At 42.9% G+C, this 13,696-nt stretch overlaps 1 protein-coding gene across 5 annotated transcripts in view; it reads left to right on the top strand.

The window, feature by feature from the left end:
• elmo1 (engulfment and cell motility 1 (ced-12 homolog, C. elegans)) overlaps positions 1-13,696 on the top strand; it is a 105,791-nt gene that overhangs the window by 20,322 nt on the left and 71,773 nt on the right. Inside the window, exon 1 of one of the 5 annotated variants that reach the window (XM_034599931.1) lies at positions 5,801-5,987. The exons of the other annotated variants lie outside the window; for them this stretch is intronic. The gene's annotated coding sequence lies outside the window, so the exon portion shown is untranslated. Of the gene's footprint in view, positions 1-5,800; positions 5,988-13,696 lie in introns of those variants that run through there. 5 annotated transcript variants of the gene reach the window in all.

Here is a 13,696-nt window from a genome sequence, read left to right as displayed (position 1 = left end):
TTGTTTTGCCTCTCCTCTGTTGTGAAGCTCTCACTACAGACCTTGATGCTGACTGGTAGAGTTATGTAAGGTGGGAGGATGGCATGTTATTTTTATATCTAAAGAGAAAGGAGATTGTGTGTGTGAACGGTGCACGTAGCCTATTGTGTTTCAGTTAGCCGGGCGATGGAGGAAAAAAACAACAACATGTGCAATCATCACCTTACATAATGCTCTTGAATACACAAGCCTTTAAGTGCACGGGATGAAAATATACACACTGGGGTATTTTAATGGTGCAGATAATGTGTCATAAGCACTTGGACATCCCAGAATATCATATCACGAGTTGGATGTGATCAGTGATGAACCTCATATGGGAACAATGTGTCACCTTGTTTGTCTGCATTTTAATTACGTGGAAACACAGTCAAACAAACACAATGAATTCAGTCATAATCAGACACGATTTCGAGATAATGAGATAATGGCAACAGGCTTTAAAACACAAAACATTCCACCTGCAACTTGTTTGTAGAACAAACCGCTTTTACTATTTGCATGATAAATATGAAGCTATGGCTGGCAGGTGTTTAGCTCTGCATTATATTAAAAGTCTAAACATCCCATGGTTGGATCTTGTTTAATCTGTAATCCAAGGTGTAAACCGTTGTTGGGGGGGGGGTGGAAACAAAAAATGACTGGTGCTTCACTGACTGTGGCTGTGCACAGATACAGTGAGGTTTATATAATGAACACCATGGATCATTGTAGTCGAAGAAAACAAAAGCATAAAACGTCCAAACTTATTATGGACTCTTATTAAAGCAGGAAAATCTCCGCATGGGTAAACGTACAATGGCTTTTTTTTGTCTCAGGTTCAGTCAATATCCAATTAAATGTGTGTTTATAGAAAATGAGTGGGAGACGCTAAGACGTAACAGCGCATCAGCCTGTCTGAGCAGGTACTTATTATTATTGTTATTGATATTATAATCTTTAACTTTCCAGGATGATAATTCGAGGATACCTGCACAACCTGTAGGCAGCTTCAGACCCGATTAACAGTGTCGCTCTACCTGACACCTCCTGCAGTGAGATGGGCTCAGGAGTGGTCCAATTAAGTAGCTGCTGCAGCTACAGCAGCTAGTGTACCTTTGCCTCTGTGGTCCTCTCTGCAGGACTGGGGATGCTGAAAAGTGCAACGTCGACTTCAGTTTCCCAGGAGAAATCAGATTTTTAACTGTCTGCGTGTTTGTGTGCAGATGATACAGACGAGAAATAATGTCACGTCACATTTACACGTCCTATTTCTGCGGTCGAGTTCTCACAATGCTTCATTTGCGATGGCCTCTCAATCTCTGTTTGTTTCTATGCTTTGCAAACCAGTGCATGTATAGCTGGGGGGAGAGGGGGGGGGGGGGGGGGGGGGGGGGGGGGGGGGGGGGGGGGGGGGGGGGGGTTGTTGTTGATGATGATGAGGATGATCTGGACTCTGAGCTGTAATTCACTGGAGATCGTCCGCCCATGGGATTGGTCTTAATTACATATGACCCGTGATAATTTTATTACAGGTTGCCCACCTGTAAATCATATCCGCTGCAGACCTCCTCATTAGCCTCTAATGAGTAGGAAATCTGTCCTGTTCAATGTGGGAATACTGGAACTGCAGCAGGCTAATAGCTTGTGTTTAAATCACATTCATAAAGGCAGTACTGAATGGTAGCTTATTACAACCAGCTACAGGTCGTTTTGGTTTATTTTGTGCAGGATATTCTGAGTGATCATACACCGGTATACATGATGTGTTGTTTAGAAAGACGAGGTGCAGTTCGGAAGATAAAAACATGGCCTAGATTTCCGTTGTCTGCTCAAACCAATGGAGTGAATGTGGAAATGCATGGATCATAAGCGCCTCAGTTTGATGATTACAAGTAAGGCACGCTACTGCTCTTCAAGTGGAATAAATTTAAATGTGGTTTTGAATAATAGATGATCCCCTGAGGTGCAGAATTATCTTTGACTTACACCCTCCTCTGCAAGCTGACTGTGGGAATGTGCACATTTCAGTTCTTGTTTTAGGAAAGAAATTGGAACGAGGGGGTTATGAAACACTAATCGGCCGAATGACATCAATCGCCCTCTGACATTATTCAAAATCCAAATTTGGATGTAGTTTTTCTCTTATCCAGAGCCAGCAAACAGTAGTAATGTGGGCCGGGGTCAGAACTGCAGCTGACTCTTGAATAGTACAAACCAGAATGAGAAACCTTTATTTTCACGACTAGTCAGGCTTTTGTTCCAGTGATTAATTAACTCCTGATTAGGATTTAAAAATCTAGAATGAGACTCAAAAGCCCATTTCTCCTCAGAACACTTCCGCTCCCTCCATGTTTTTGCTTTCTCAGCTAATGCAGAAATCAGGAGTTTTTCTTAACCTGCTAAATCAACATTTTAAAGCAGCTAATATTAGCCTGAAGCCTCGGTGTGAGAGGAGAAGACTACTAGAAGCATGTTCACATATTGATTGACAGCTGCGAGCTCCCACCCCTCACTTAGGCCATCTCCGATTGGTTCGTTGGATAAGACTTGCTTTAGAAGAATTAAGAAGGGAAGGTATCTGCACTACTCCACTTACAGATATGTGTTAAGACATGTTTTTCAATAACAAAAATGTAACATACGGTAACTTTTAGTTTAATATTTAAAAATAGTTGGAATGAGTCAATACGATAACATATTTCAGGTTTTTGTTTTTTTTTTGTGTTCCATATTTTTATTTCTCTAAACCTTTACAGCATACAACACCCTACATTTTATTCTATATACATTTATGTACACTGCTACTTACGCATATATTGACATTTTTCATGTCTTATAAATAAAACAGTTACCTCTAAATCCCGGTAGCATATACGCTTCCCTGATTTGCCCGTCAATGATATCTGATTTTGAAATTCTCGTAATTATGCCTCATGTTTTTCTTTCAAACATTGCTTCAGCACAGCCAGTCTTGCATAATAAGGCTGAATAGCTTCTGATTGGAACAACATACATCGGGAAAAGCAGCTGTAGTCAGTTTATCACCCAGACAATCTTTGGCTCCTGAGAAGATGTTTTTCAGATCCGCTGATGGAGTTTGTAAAAACCTGAACAAATGGCAAACACCGTGTAAACAGAGCATCTCATGCTTGCAATGTGCGTTTTAGCTTTTCCAGAAGAGACTTGATAATCTGTTCTCAACACACACTCATCGATTTTAGTTTTTGAAACTGGCTGATAGCAGTCATGCCACTACTCGTCTGAATGTCCCGGACATTATCTTGTAGTTGCGAATGCGTCTGACCCGGCTGCGTTCTTTATATGTGAAAGGCAAACTGGTGAAATCCTTCTACCTGGATTTGTGCCATGAACAAGGGCTGGGGGGAGTGTTGACTTATCCCACAAGTCTGATCATGATCATGGTAGGTGTCAGGAAAATTTGGAGTTTGCCTTTCACATATAAAGTTCATGTCGGAAAATGTCTAGAGCTTGGTGGGTCTTTTGTCTGTATATGAAAAATATTGCTGGACTGCTCTAAGAGAGTCCAATAGTGTCGTACCCAAACATACAAGTTTTGAATCTTGGCGCTAGTTGTCTGGAGAGGGAGTGAAGGAGGAGCGGGGGGGGGGTTGACCTGGGGGAAATCTGAAATGACGACAGACATGGTGCAGCATCCTGAGCGAAGGGTCAGTCAGGCTGAAGGCGTATACAGACTCGGGATGTCCTCGAGGGAGCTGAGATAGTTTGGATAGATTATTGAAGCTTTGACGTGGAGTCCCCCGTGAGCTCTCTGACTCAGCGCTCTTGGCTCTGACAGGCAGTTGTGTGGAGCTCACGCAAATATTTTTCTTTGTGTAGCAAGGAGTCATTAGTGATAGAGGTCCTCTGAACCTTTTCACTTCCTCAGATCTCAGTGGCATTCAGGTTTCGGCTTCAATGGAATGACGAAACGTGAGTATCTCGGCTCACAGTCGTCTTTCTCTAACGTTCAACGACTCATTTGGTTTATGATATGTTTCTATTTGCTTGTTTTCTTTACACTGGTGTTGCTGCCTTGGAGTGTTTGTGTTACTTGGTTACTTGTTTTTCTGAGGCCCTCTGGGACTCTGAGTCGGAACTAAAAGTCTGGGACGTTTGCATTTACGAGGCTCGTATGAAGCAGAGCTGACCTCAGCCTGGGTGGAGTAAACATCTGTTTTTGTGTGACACTACACTTGGAGCCTCTCAGACTCTGAAACGAAGATGTCATTGCCCGGCTCCAACAAGTAAATGTCTCATTTGAGCCTTTGGCCTCTTAGGTCATGATCAGTGCTCTATTTTTTTTCAAATCATGTGAGTCACTCTGCTGGTGCTTGTTGTAGACTCCTAGATTTGTTGCATCAGCAGTGACTGTGTGGCGTTATAGAGGTGGAAGTGAAAGTGGTAATCACCTCCAGACAACAGTATTACGTGCATCACTGAGTCTAACTTGTCTGTGGTAGTGACAAAACGTCAGGCTAATGTGTGTATTCTTGAACAAGTCCTCCCTTTAGCACTTTCTTTGCTGGATGTCTTGGAGCTTCGTAGTCTGCTGTGACTAGTGTGGCACACTGATTAATGTCCGGGCCACACTGGCTGCGACAGGGTCCAATGTGCATCGGGCATAATCTGGCTTTTTATTACTGCGCCCATGTTATCAGGTTGGAACCGCCACTCTGTGAGTCTTGCCCATTTTCTCTGCGTACCGCACGGCACATAAATATTTGCAACACTTCCTGTAAGTGTTTCAAAGTAAAATTACTCTAGCGTTTCTGTTGACTGAATCCATTCATTTGTTTTAACAAGGTTTTTTTGTTGTTATTGTGATTACAGTAGGAGAGGACGTAAACGGCTTTATACTGTAGTGTCCTGGCATTCAGTTGAGTGTGTAGGCTTCACATAGCAGCTCTGCAGAAAATATGCAGCTGACACGCTCCCTGTGTAAACAACAGACGCTCGCGAGACGCAGCAGATCAGCGTTACAGCTGCACACGCACTGCACACGCTAACACTGTGGCCCGGGCGTGACACACGGGTGGCATTATTTTCACTGTAAATCATTAAATCAGTAGTTTAACATTTTTGGGAAAATCCAATTATGTATTGCAGGACTGAAATGACGCTGTCCAGCAAATCTGAGGCTGCAGCAGCCAAGGGGTGATTAGCGTAATGATTGAAAATTAGAAAGAAACAGTGAGACAAGCTCTTGTTGAAGGTAATAAAATCCTCCCACCAGCATTTCTAGAGCTCAGTAGCAGTATATCTTGGTTTGTTTACTTTTGTACTTTTGAGCAAGTTGATTCCTACCTTTTGTCTTTATGCTTAAACTGAAATCTGGACATTTTCCTGAAATTATTACAGAGGGACTCTATGTGAGAATGCAAATGTCAGAGTCAGTTTTTCTCAACTAACTCCACATTTTTTGCGTGAGCCCATGTGAGCATACAGCAGGAAAATGTCCAGTCAAAATGTTCCTAACATTTTTAGAAAATCATGTCTGAAATCGGCTGCAGGACTAATGCAGAGGATGGAGAACATGGAGCCCATATGAGATTTAACTGCCAATTATTTTTTTATTGACAGCGTTGATTTGTTTACTTTATCTTTCTTCACATGTATACCTTAAACCTTAGACTCCAGCAATGCCTTCCCGCGCACTTGTCATCTTAGCTTTGAATTTTGCCGCTTTCTTCTCACTCGTAGACCCGTTTCCTCTTTTCTCGACAAACGCCTACTTCCTCCTTCAGCCTGTCTCTCTCGGCACTCTCTTGGTCGTTGTTTTGCCTGAGGCGAGGCGGTGCACTGACAGTCGCGAGGTATTTGTCTGTAGCTTATGATGCTGAAGAGATTTCACCTACAGGCAGTGAACTCAGACTAAACTTGAGTGGTCAAGAAAGTTATTGGCACAAGAAACTCATTGATTGGGAGAGAAAACACAAGGTTTTCGGGTGAGTCTTTTTTTTGTTACTCTTTCTTCGTGCCCCACAGGATGCAGTAGGCCTCAGGGTGAGGCTCCGTGCACTCTCCTGCCTCCTCTTTGTCACCAGTGGGCATGAACATTGTGGTTCGATGTTTACAGTCTGGAGTAATACACGTCTTGTTTTATACTCTACATGCTTCTTGGCCGACGCGAGACTGGACAGTTTTTTTCCATATTTAACCAGAAAAGAATGGAAATGTCATCGCGAGGATATATGTTTTTAAGACACTTGAGCGTTGTGGCCTCGTGGTTTTGATGGGATGGAAATGTGGTGTCAGTAGTTTATGATTCTGAAAAGGATAAAGAGAGCATACTTACACAGCTGATGAATCGGCTGTGTTGGAAAGTAATTACTTGGCAGTACGAAGGTTCTTTCACAATCCACATTATGGATTAGCTGTGCGCCTGTAGCCCTAATTTTGCCTTGTTTTTTTCTTCCTCTGGCGAATGTCTGCTTTTGTGGGGGTTTTCTCGTGTCCTTGTCTCCAAACGTTTGCAGAATGCCATCCAAGTACCTCTATACGTTCCTGACTCACTTATTCACCACAAATTGCTGCTCTGCTTGAAACTCACTATTTAGGCTCAGGCTTGTGCCTCGTTCTGCAATTTGCTGTAGCTCCATGCTTCACCCGTTTCCCTGTGTGTGCAGATTCTGATGCAAGGACACACACATAGTAGATCCCCCTGTACATGTGCTTCTAAAGGGCTCGCGCCTGTGCGGGAGGTCGGATGTCTGCTGATGTAGAGACATGTCACCAGCCGCTGGTGTCAACGTTCGACAGGATATCCTGGTTACAGAGGTGCAGCGAGAACTAGGGCGGCTTTGTCACAGAGAGCGAGGCCTGCTGAGCGGCCCAGCATGAATCACACAGAGAGAACTCACAACTTTAGAGGGTGTCGTACTGAGTTCATGAAAAGTATCTGGTGCTTTGTGATTCAAATTCTGTGATCTTGTTTTTCTTTCTTGTTTTTGTGTATATTGTTGCATCTTGAGGCTCTCAGAGTTCCTGCCTTGGTTGAGTGCTGAAGACATATTTCTAAACCCTGACCTCAGCCTTCCCCCTTTTCCTTTTGTCTTCCTCCTTTATTTGTAGCTGTTTTGTCAGCCCTTTGTCTTCGAGCCAGCAGTTTCCTGTGGGTGCGTGTGTCTGTGTGTTGGGGAACTGGGCATAACACAGAAGCATTTTCATCCTCTCCTTCTGTCTTTTTGTTTTTTGTCTTGAGACTGGTGTGTTTTTGTGTTATTATTCTCTATGAGTAGCACTTGTGCACCTTGTAGATACTTCTGCAGTTTCAGGGTTGAAAAGAGCAACAAACCTTGTGATGAGATGGAAGTTAATATTAAACTAGAACGATACTCAGTAGAGCACATACCTCCACCAAGGCCCAACGGTCCCCTTGTGAAAGCAGATCCTGATTTTTGTTTCGATCTGCACCAAATTGCACAGACACACAAATAACAGTCCCCTAAACAAGTCAGTTTTTTTTCTCCATGAATTATTCTCTGAGAGATTAAGCAAAATGGAAAAAAACCCCACCTCATCTCACAATGTTAAAAAAATGTGAAAAGAAATTCCTGGATCCACCCACAGATCCAGATCCGCACTAAAATGTTATGCGTTCTCCCTTGACCCACATCCTTTTACCAAGTTTCATTGCAATCTCTCTGTTAGTTTTTGCATAATCCTGCTAAATAACAAACAAACGCAGATGAAAACATAATCTCATTGGCAGTAGGTAATTTTGAAAGTCAGATATAACACCTGGGGGATGTTGTTGTGATTCAAGAGTGCATAAAAACTAGTTAGATAAGATAAGTTTATCTACAATCTATGGGGAAATTGATTGTGCTACAGCAGCAAAAAGGGAATAGTGAAACACACGAGTAAAAAATATAATATAAACACAAGAAACTATAAAAGAAAGAGAAAGTATAGAATCATACAAGTATAGAACCACTGTTCTATATGAACTTGGAGTGTGTGAGCTCTGTGTGTCTCTGTCATACACACACCTCTCCTCTAGGCTGTAACATGACCACCTTGTGTGTGTGTGTGTGTGTGTGTGTGTGTGTGTGTGTGTGTGTGTGTGTGTGTGTGTGTGTGTGTGTGTGTGTGTGTGTGTGTGTGTGTGTGTGTGTGTGTGTGTGTGTGTGTGTGTGTGTGTGTGTGTGTGTGTGTGTGCGCGTGCGTGCGTGCGTGCGTGCGTGCGCAGGTGTGTGTGTGTGCGCAGGTGTGTGAAGGCGTCACGCTCGGAGCAACAATAACTCGTGGTTCTCTGCACCCTGTCAGTGGTCTTTTGTCTCAGCTCTCAGATAAAGGATCACACACACACACAGATTCACACGCACTCTCTTACACATACCAGGGCCCCCGTGGCGAGGCGGGCCCTTTGTAGAGGCATCGGGTGAAGAGCCAGAATGGGTCCTTTTGAAATTCACCCTGTGCATAGGGTTAATACAGACACACCCACACGCAGATGTCTGCATATACGCCTGTATAGGTATGGAGTTTCTCTCCTATTTTTATTCGAGAGCACAGATTCTCATTTCATGTTGAGATGTTGTAGTGCTTTCCCTCAAAACCCTGCCCTTTCTCTCAAATAGTCAGATTTCCTGCTCAAAATGGTTTGTCTCAGATATGAACAACCTGTGCTTCAGTTTCAGCCCTACTTCTCACACTCAGGCTCTTCTTCTGTTTGCTGTTACGCTCTCAGATTTCTGCACTTCCACTTGTGAAGTGACCCTGTCAAAAAGTGGCATCTAGCTGTGAAGTTGCATATTGCAAACTAATACCTAAGATACACATTTGTATAAAAAAAATTTTTTGTAGTCTTTTAGTTTTTTTGACATGAGGAAAAAAAAGATGTATTTTTCATTTGAGTACTTATTTAGCGTCCCCTTTCAATTTAATGTGAAAACTAACAATAAGTTCTGTTAAACTATAATTGTATTATACCCCTGGTGTAGGAGAAACTACTGTGGCCTTAATAAAAAGGCACAGGCCCTCTGAAGAGCCAGTGTTTAGCTTCCGTGTTCTGGGCCACTGCAGAAGCTTATTCTAAGGATATGAAAACACCGGGATTCTGCTACATCCACACTACTACATTTAATTTGAAAATGCACCAACTCTGCTACAGATACGCCCGGTGTCCACATTACACTAAAGGTTCGAAACGCTGCTGTCCCCGTTTTAGTTTGAGAACTCCAGGGTTTGTTTTAGTTTGGACGGGTAGAAACTGAGAGGTTTGGACACGATGATGTAGACACTCTCAACCATTTCGGTCACAACGTTTGCCTTCACTGATTCATCAGGCTTCTGTCGCATACCCACCAGTGTATAATGCAGCATGGATAATCAATTACAAGCCTTGCTGACCCTGTTGACAACTGTTGTGCGGTTAAATTCTGCATTTTACAATGATACAGCTGCTTATGTGTGTAGGAGACCAGATATTATTCCAGCAATTCTTGTGTAGATGGGCTCGTGCATACCCAGTGTACATGGGTGGTCACATGATGTGCATTTTCAGGCGTGTTGGTATGGACGGGGATTAAAACTGATATTGAGCCACAATGCTTTTGTGGACAGAAAGAGTTTTAGTTTGAAAACACAGATTTTACGCGAAAATGTAGTATTGTTGTACGGATAATGTTCAGGTGATTATACACGAATAAAAACTCGGTTATGAATATTATAATCCATTTGTGCCAATAGATTCTCCTTAATCACACTCGTCATTTGTATTAAACTGCATTAGTTGAGTGATTTCATCATGTAATCTACGGGTGGAGAGGTTCTGGAGGATCACAGTGTCTGAACTAGACATGGTGTGTCGTACGTTTCAGGCCAGGCAGACTGCTTCAAATGAAGCGGTAATTAAATGCAAATGCCTGAGGTCATCTCCTAAAATTTAAACACCGACAATTTAGTGAATGTGCCAACAAAGACTTTCCTTTATAAGCCTGAGGTTCATCAGGGTTGACATTGTAAAAACTGCTGCCTCATGTTCTCTCCCACCATCAGGGTTCCTGCTAAAAGGTCCCAGGAGGAGCAGAGTGGGAGAGGCTGCACTTTACTTTAGATCACGTTCCCCTTGATATTCATGCCCTGACTCTGTTTGTCCCCCCCCCCCCCCCCCCCCCCCACCCCCACCCCCTCTCTATCGCTCTATCAGCTGTAGCTTTAATTAAAAGAACTTCAAAGTGTTAAAATCCTTTTTAAGAAAAAGCAAATAGACACCTTCATTTTTTCATTTTGCAGGGACGATACAATTAAAATTATTTTCGCGCGGTTCCTATTAGAAGGTGGTGTTGATAGATTCATTAGCAGCTGGAAATAAAATGAGGCAAATTATATGAAGGGTGCAGGTGTAGAAAATAATGATTTGAGTTATTTTCTCAAACCATTACTTGCTTATTACTTACATGTATAGCTCTGGAAAAGTCGTTCTTCATCTCACTTCCAACCCTCTTTCTTTTTTCTGTCCTCTTGCGTGTTTTCCTTTTGCCCTTTCATCTTCGCCTTTCTTCACAGCCTCTGTTTTGATTTCCCCCCCCCCCCCCCCCCATATCTCTCAAACTCTCTTCCTCCTCATTATCCGTCCTTATCTATGTCGTTTATTCTTTTAACTTTGTGAGGGGGCTGGAGCCAATCCCAGCAGACATTGGGTGACAGGCCAGCATGTCGCAGGGGCCAACACACAGAGAGTTAGAGTTTCCAATTTTGGACTGTCGCTGTACTTGCACTTGCGTCTGACGGTGGCCGTGTTCGCCGCTTGGGGCCGGACACAGTTTCATGCTCGGGACACACAAAGTCAGCTTTCAAACTAATGTGCCATGCTAGCTATCAATACAATGCTAAAGAAAAGTACATGGGGAAATAAAATCCACAACCACATGAACACACACCAGGTTAGCCAGCTGCCTATGGATCTGCACATCTACGTGATTTGATTGGCTGGAGCCTGAGCTTGGGTGTTTGAACATGATGCGATTGGTGCTTTCGTCCCATTCAAAGTGAATGAGCAGTGTTTCTGTTGACGCGTCCAACGCATACATGTGAGTCCATGAGAAGACAGAGTTAATGAAAATTCCACATGGAAGAAAATGGGATTCAAACCCAGAACATTCTTGCTGTGAGGGCGACAGTGCAAACCACTGCACCACAGTGCCGCCCTCTTCATTATCCTTTGTTGCATTTTTAGTTGCATTTTTCCTTCATCACATAACCCTTTACTTTAATCTACTTCTAATGTCATTATTTCACTTTAACCTTCTTCTCAACCTTCCTCTTTCATTTCTCACCTTCATCACTGCATCACCTGTGTTTCCCCCCCCCCCCCCCTCCTCCCTCCTCCCTCCACAGATGATGTGACCCTCAGATTACTCATCATGAATTATTGAGGTGAAACCCAGCACTCCTCTTCTTCTGCTGCCCAACAAATCACAGGACTTCTCTCCACCCCTCCCTCCCCCTCTGTGTTTCCTCTCCTCTTTCCCCCTCTCCCCTGTTTATTGATGTTTTTGGTCTTAGATTTCGACCTCTGGCAGCAGATCAGGTCGCAGGTTTCTGAGCGTAACATGAGATTTAGTTTATGTCCACTCTTTTGCAGTTAATCCGTTAGAATTATGGGCTATTGTAACTAAAACTAAACCCTGCAGCGGCACATATCTCTCTGGTTACAGCAGGTGTTTGAAGACACATTGAACAATTACAACCTTGCTGATCCGCTAGATCCAGTTAAACGAGTGGTTTGATGGTTTTGGCAACATGTTATTGCGTAAAGTGCAAAAGGGCAATTACACCAGCAGCGGGATCTTAAATGCCTGTTAAACCAATGATTGGACATAGTGTGGAGCAACTGGTTAATGTTCTTTTTCATCATAATCTGGAAAGATAATATGTTCTGTGGAGAAAGAGAGGAGAGATTGATGGAAGCAGAAGATGTCAGATAAAATAAATGCACGAGTAAAAGAGCAGAGGAAGGAAGCGAGGTCCCATCCTGAAAAAACTGACAGGAGCGTTCTCCTGGAAATGGAAAGAGATGGAGTGAGGTCTGTGTCCCGTTGGCCTGTTTAACCCTCTGGCAGAGGGAAAAATAAACCCACCGCTCACTCGCACTCACGCTGAACCAGGTTGCAGCAAATCACCTGCTCTGACGTGATGAGTTCTGACAGCAGCGAGCTCGATAACAAGGTTCCATTTACAGTGTGAGGAGGCTGCGATGAGATGCCAGAGCGACAGATTGATACGCAGACCGTAGTAAACACTCACTGATGACATGTGGAGGATGCATGGAGACAAACCTCACACCTGAGAAAGTCTGTTGTTGCAAGCGTGTGTCGACTGCAGGAAAAACATGTTGATCCAATGAGTGCTGCTCACGGCGGTGTGTTAAACCGCTGTGTCTCTCAATTATGTTTGAGACCATTTTCAAGGGATTTACGGTGGTGGGTGTGTGCGTGTGTGCGTGCGTGTGTGTGTCTCAGTCCAATCAATAAGCTTCAAGGCCGTCCATCTCTGAGTCATATAGTTCTCAGAAGATGATGACAAGGTGCTCGGAATACACACACAGACACACACACACACACACTGTCGTTACTGGAAAACACAAACCCTTAGTCAAAAGGACAGTGACTTCACACACAGATTAACTTTCCTCTCTCCATTGTAAGGGATAATTCCTGTTTATTACAATTTGTCATTATTTTCTGCTTCTCTCTGTTTGCATTGTTTTCACCAAATAAATGACTGAGATACGGGAGTATTGAAACATCGCTAATCACAAAAGCAGACTGGGCCAGATAAACAAGCCATTAGACAGATATATTAAACAAATTGGTTTTGTCAGATTATCAGAACCACATTATTTAGAGATAAAGCTGAAAGTAAGTCGTCTGAAATGTTAGGAATAATCCCTCAGTGGCAGGGAAACTGTTTGTGTGCACAAAAACTAAAATTAAGAACGGAGGGTCAAAGTTGAACCAGTCAGAAGTTGGGTTGTCGATTTTAATTAAGAATTTGATCAATTCAATAATGATATTTGCCTATATTTCTATATTTTCCACATCAATGCATTACATAAACATTTAAACAGGATCCTTAAATTGTTTCTTTAAAGAATTGTGACCAGCAATTCGCCACCTGGTGGCTGGCTGCAGTATAGGTCATAAATCCCACCTCCTCCATGTTAGTGGATGGTACATGGGCCAAACTAAAAAGTCAAAATAGACACATGTTAATTTTTCTCACAAGTCTTTTTTGTCATTTCATGTAGTTCTTATCACGCAGATTCTTAAGTAAGTTTGGTTTAAATAGTTATTTGAGGCTATAAAAATGGAGTGACGTGTCTCTCGATTGGTCGAGCTTATGTATTGACAGGACTTCGCTACTGCGGCTTCATCCTATGATATGATGCTCCTGCTCAGACTCTGCTCCGGTTCTAAATGCACAAGATGGCAGCGTACGGCTGGATTTCTGGATAGTGGGAGGAAATGGAGACGCGTCGTCCATCTTTGTGTACAGTCTATTCTTTCTAGCTGTAGCTAGAGGATTAAAATCTGTACACACAGTAGATGACTATTATAAGGGTTGTGTTTGTGAGGCACATTATTATCCCAACAGGGATTAAACAGGATGCTGCTGCTGTTATTCTTTAAACGATACACGTTTGTTT

This window comes from Hippoglossus hippoglossus, chromosome 11, assembly GCF_009819705.1.
Source record: "Hippoglossus hippoglossus isolate fHipHip1 chromosome 11, fHipHip1.pri, whole genome shotgun sequence".
NCBI lineage: Eukaryota > Metazoa > Chordata > Actinopteri > Pleuronectiformes > Pleuronectidae > Hippoglossus > Hippoglossus hippoglossus.
This window is presented reverse-complemented; position numbering and strand designations above follow the sequence as displayed.